Below are 5,350 nucleotides of genomic sequence, written 5' to 3'. Positions count from 1 at the left end.
TTATAGCAAGCTGGAAAAGTTGATAAGGGTGGAGGTAAGAATGAGACTCAATCAGCCCAATTTTGGTAACCAGTCCTGGGTGGAGACTGGGTCTGATCAAGATCATTTTACTTTAACCATATTTAAATACAGCACAATTTTTTGGGAAAAAAAAGTATTCAGATAACAATTAACTCAGCCCTGTGAGTACAGCAAAGTTGAAGAGATGTTTCTACTGAGATTCTTTACAAAGTACATTTGACTTCTTTCACAAGAATGGGTACTAATGGCTCAGAGGTAGGACCCAAGATTTAGATCTCAGGGAGACTGACTGAGATAAACAAAATGCCTGGCTGCAGGGTAACATGGATGTCACTTAGGCTGCTATAAAGGACAAATGACATCTCTCACAAGGATGAGTTTTATGGCCTACAAGTAATGCTCAAGGTTTTAAGGGTTTGAGACAAGTAAAACAATTCTGGAAGATATGGATGGAACCTGTCTCGTCAGACAGCAAAGGATCACCAGGTTGTAACCTACACTTCCGCCCAGCATTCCAGAAAAACAGCTAAGTACCTCATTTTCATTGAAAAGGTAAGCTGTGTGTTTAACTCTGCTGGATTCTCCAGAGCTTATCTGTGTGCACAAGGCCTTTTTGCCCTCTACATAGAATGTCAAGATTTAGTGCTCTATTCTTTACAATATACAAGGTCTCCCATTTATAATTCGCACTACAAAGGCCACGGCCATCAAGTCTGTGGAAAAGTCATTTCACAGGGTGCTGACTGTGCACCTCCCAGGCCAAAAAAGCACGGTGAGAGCTTTCAAACCAAATTTAGTAGCAACTTCTCTGATAAGGATGATTTGCTTATAATTCAAGCTGCATGGTGTAAGAGAGAGAGAAGGAATAAAGCCTAAAATATATCATCAGGGTAAGACTAATTGTGAAAGGGCTAACTGGAAGTATGAAACAGGGAGAAAGTAAGCTTCACACTCAGGAAATAGTTTTCTTGCATCAAAATGGATCTACTAAGGGGACACATTGGAGAGAATGAAGCACAGGCAAAATCAGGTCAGAAGTCAAGTGACAATGACAGAGAGAGCACCAAAGCAAATGTTAGCACCTAAGATGCTCATTCAAAAATAGCACCGTGTAAGAATTTAACAAATTTTAAATGTTATAATATCATTTGATAATGATACAAAATATGCATGTCAATATTCAATAAAAGTTAACTGCCTTGTTAATAAAACTATATATGTATATGTGTTGCAAGGAGGGCCGGCTTGTTCTTTCCGGCTTCCCGGCCAGCTTAAACCCAAAATAACCAAACAGAAACTGTATTAACTAAATCACTGCTTGGCCCATTAGCTCTAACTTCTTATCTGCGAACACTTACATATTAATTTAATCCATTTCTATTAATATGTATATCACCATGTGGCAGTGGCTTGCCGGGAAAGATTCAGCATGTCTTATTCTGGTGGCTCCATGGTGTCTCTCCCCTACTCCATCTCTCTTCCTCCTAACATTCAGTTCTATCTTCCCTGCCTACCTAAGTTCTTCCCTATCAAGGGCCCAAAGCAGTTTCTTTATTCATTAACCAATGAAAGCAACACACAAAAAGAAGGACCTCCTAAACCAGTATATGTAAATCAAACATTTAATAATATAGTATTATTATAGTGCATATAGAGAAGGTTGTTGTTTGTGGGATATTAAGAGATTCCTCAATGATATAACAATGATATAACTTCATAATAAAAATCTCCCTTCCCCCAAAAAACTAGAAATAGTACTATTACTCCATGTAATAATAACTTTGTGTAGCAAAGGTAAAGTCTTAGCTAGAGCAGAAGGAAGGAAGGAAGGGAGGGAGGAAGGAAGGGAGGGAGGGAGGGAGGGAGGGATATAAATGGGAAAGGATGAAATCTATTTATCTCTACTAGCAAGTAGCATGATTCCATTCTAAAAGACATTAAGACCTACCCATCACTTTAATCTGATAAGCACGATCTACAAGGTAATACAATATAAATCAATGTACAATCACTAATATTATTCATATATCATTAACAAAATTGCTGACAAAGAAATCAAAGGAAAAATATCACTTTTATAATGGCTTCAAAACACATAACATTGAGGAATAAACCTAGCTAAAGAGGTAAAAGATCTCTGGAACATGGAAAGATCTCTTATGCTTGCTGGTCAGAATTAATATAGTGAAAACAGCTACATTGCCTGAAGTGGTCTGTGGATTCAGTGCAATCCTCATTAGAACAGAAAAATATTCATAACAAAAAAATAATCAAAAATTCATATATTTGCATCCAAAGTAAGTCTAAGCATAAAGCAAGACTGTAAATATAATAATAAAAACAGTGAAGCAGCATTCTCTAAGATGGGAAGCGGGAAATCCAGCCTCTGGGTTTGTCACATGATGTTATTAATTGCCTAGCTTTTAACAATAAACACATGAAACATGCAAAAAAAAAATCAAGAAAATACAGCCCGCTAAAAGGAAAGTATAGAAAATAGAAATTCTGTCTCTGAGGAAGCAGCTACTTGGACTTATTGAACCAAGGCTCTAGATCATCTCATACAGCCAGTGAGCCAAACGGGTATAGTAAAAATAGCTCAAGGATGCTATCCACGTGGAACACTATCAAAAAGAGGATACATCTTAAAACAACCGAACAGAAAACCTGCTGGCGAAAATGCAACTGAGATTAAAGAAAAGAATTGCCAGCCTGATGTAAAAGAAAATGTAAGCAGGCAAAATAAAAGAAAAAGAAAGACAGTAAACAGATAGGTTCATTTACTATTGGTGGTAGTTTGAAGGGAGTGATACTATTAAGAGGTAGGGCATTGTAGGAGAAAATATGTTACTGTGGAGGTGGGTTCTGAGGATTCCTATTCACAGAATACCATCCAGTGGATCATGGACTTCCTGTTGCCTCTGAGTCAATATGTAGGACTCTCAGCTCCACCACCAAGACTACCTGCACACAGTCATCCTCACCATGATGATAATGTGCTGTGGGACAATGGTCTTTTATCCTGTCACTTGTATTATTTTTAATAAAATGCTGATTGGCCAGTAGCCAGGCAGGAAATATAGGTGGGACAAGGGCAACCAGACAGGAAGTAGGGGTATGGCAATGAGAATTATGGGAAAAGAAAAGTTTCAGCAGTCCACAGTTGTTACCTAGACAGAAAAAGCCTGACGCTGAGCAAGCAAAATATGATTGCTTCACCCAAAAAGGTACCAAGCCATGTGGCTAACAGACAAGAATTATGGGCTAATATAAGTTATAAAAGTTAATAAGAAGCCTGAGCTAATAGGCCAATCACTTTGTAATTTATGTATCTCTGTGTGTTTATTAGGGACTAAAAGGCTGTGGGACCTAGCAGGACAGAAACCCCAGTCAACAATAATGGACTGAACCTATGAAACTATAAGTAAGCCACTCTCAAATGTTTTCCTTTATAAGAGTTGCAGTGGTCATGGTGTCTCTTCACAGTAATGAAAACTTAAGTAAGAGAGTACTCAACTTGAGGACCTGAAAAAAGAAGAAAATTAACCTATGGGATACTGAGTATATTAAGAGGTACAGAGTCAAAAGTGAAGAAGATCATAGAAATAATACTAAAAATAGGATTTATAGGAGTAATTTGGAGGTCTGTGGGACCTTGTGGGCCAAAAACAAAACAAAACAAAACAAAACAAAACAAAAAAAAAAAAAAACAACCCTTCCTGGTACTGGGGTTTTAATTTGCTAGCATATGGTGCAAGAAATGCCTGCTGGTGCAATACTGGCAAGAATGTCACGGAAGTAACCAGCTACTTACTGACTGGATTTTTAGTTCCACTCCACAAGATAAACTCCATCCTAGAATGAACTGGAATTATTCTCAGCCAAGGAGCTGTGATTAGGGCAGCACTTGTATAAGTTTTGTTCAGCTGGTAGACAAAGGCAGGTTAGACAGGTGCAAAAATAAATCCTCTTTTGCAACCCAGAACTCATTGCTCAATATGAGTTTTGATACATACAAGAAGGAATATAATCTGCATCAAGAGATTATGGTATTGATGAGGTTGATTCATCACTATTCTGTACTTTTGAGATTGGTATCTAATAAATATTTCTTTTTTTAAAAAAAAAGAAGCTGTGATTGGACAGGTTCTGCAACATAATGGGGAAGCTCCTGCTATGCTACTAAACAGACGTAATATTAAACTGACCTCCTAATGACATCCTATAATGCACAGGTTAATACATTCCTCAGTCCTCAGTAGAGAGCTTATATTTGCACTTTTTATTGGTTGGCAGTGACCTTCAGCTAGGCAAGGTACAGAGAAGAGAGAGACTTTGAAATGCTCACCCCTCATTGAATGTCTATGTCACACACCTTCCCTCAGAGTTGAAGGATCTTCACAGGAAAAGGCACTGGAGAGACAGTGAGAGCCAGAAGTGGTGGTTGGCCACAAGAAAACGGTATTTTCCAGACACAATCTGGCAACTAAACATAGAAACCCCCAGAGACTGTGACAGTAAGCATGAGACCCATAGAGTTCAAGTCTCATCATGGACAAGAAGAGGTGGGCACAAAGCCCACTACTAGCTGAGGAGTTTGGGGGTATTTGATAGCTGCTGGGAGAAGAACCAGTTTCCTTTAAGGGTATAACCCAGGTAGGTTGACTATGCCTCAGGGCAGGCCCCACACTGGAGAGTATTTATGCAATACAAATTGAACTTAATGAGAGAGATGTGGGAAGTAGATTGTGAAGTTGTGTGAATAGGAAGGTAGGGTCAAGCTGAGAGGAGTTGGAGAACCAAAGATGATCAAAATACATTGTTTGGCATTCTCAATTAAAAATAAAATAAAAAAATTTCCAAAAATTATTTTGAAAAACTCATACACATTGTGTGTATATGTACACACAAGCGCATACACACTGAACTCTGAGTAGAATACACACAAATAGATCCATACCTAAGTCAAATTTTGGGTCATTTTGGTACAGTAGCCTTAGAAAATGATTACAAATCTATTTAGAAATTGTGCCTTAATAAGTATTTAAAATATTTGGATAAATGTATGTAAAATAATTAAATAAAAATTGACCTGCATTAGGATGCAAAGTTATTAATACCATAAAAAACATAAACATCTGTGACCTTGAAATAGGCAACTGTGTCTTTTCTATTAAACAAAAAGTACAAGAGGCAGGCACCTTCAACAACATTTCAAAGCTAAAACCTGTTTAAATAAAGGACATGAAAGAGCAAAACAGAGAGTCTTCACAGTTCCTGGTAAGGAACTTGCATCATACACACACAGAAACAACACATGCACACAGAG

At 37.7% G+C, this 5,350-nt stretch overlaps 1 non-coding gene across 1 annotated transcript; it reads left to right on the top strand.

The window, feature by feature from the left end:
• The first annotated feature begins 3,923 nt into the window (after nucleotides 1-3,923).
• LOC119800569 lies at nucleotides 3,924-4,050 on the top strand. Its single transcript, XR_005283059.1, has one exon. It is a non-coding gene; the product is annotated as a small nucleolar RNA SNORA40 (small nucleolar RNA).
• The last annotated feature ends 1,300 nt before the right edge of the window (nucleotides 4,051-5,350 follow it).

This window comes from Arvicola amphibius, chromosome 13 (genome assembly GCF_903992535.2).
Source record: "Arvicola amphibius chromosome 13, mArvAmp1.2, whole genome shotgun sequence".
NCBI classification, from domain to species: Eukaryota; Metazoa; Chordata; class Mammalia; order Rodentia; family Cricetidae; genus Arvicola; species Arvicola amphibius.
This window is presented reverse-complemented; position numbering and strand designations above follow the sequence as displayed.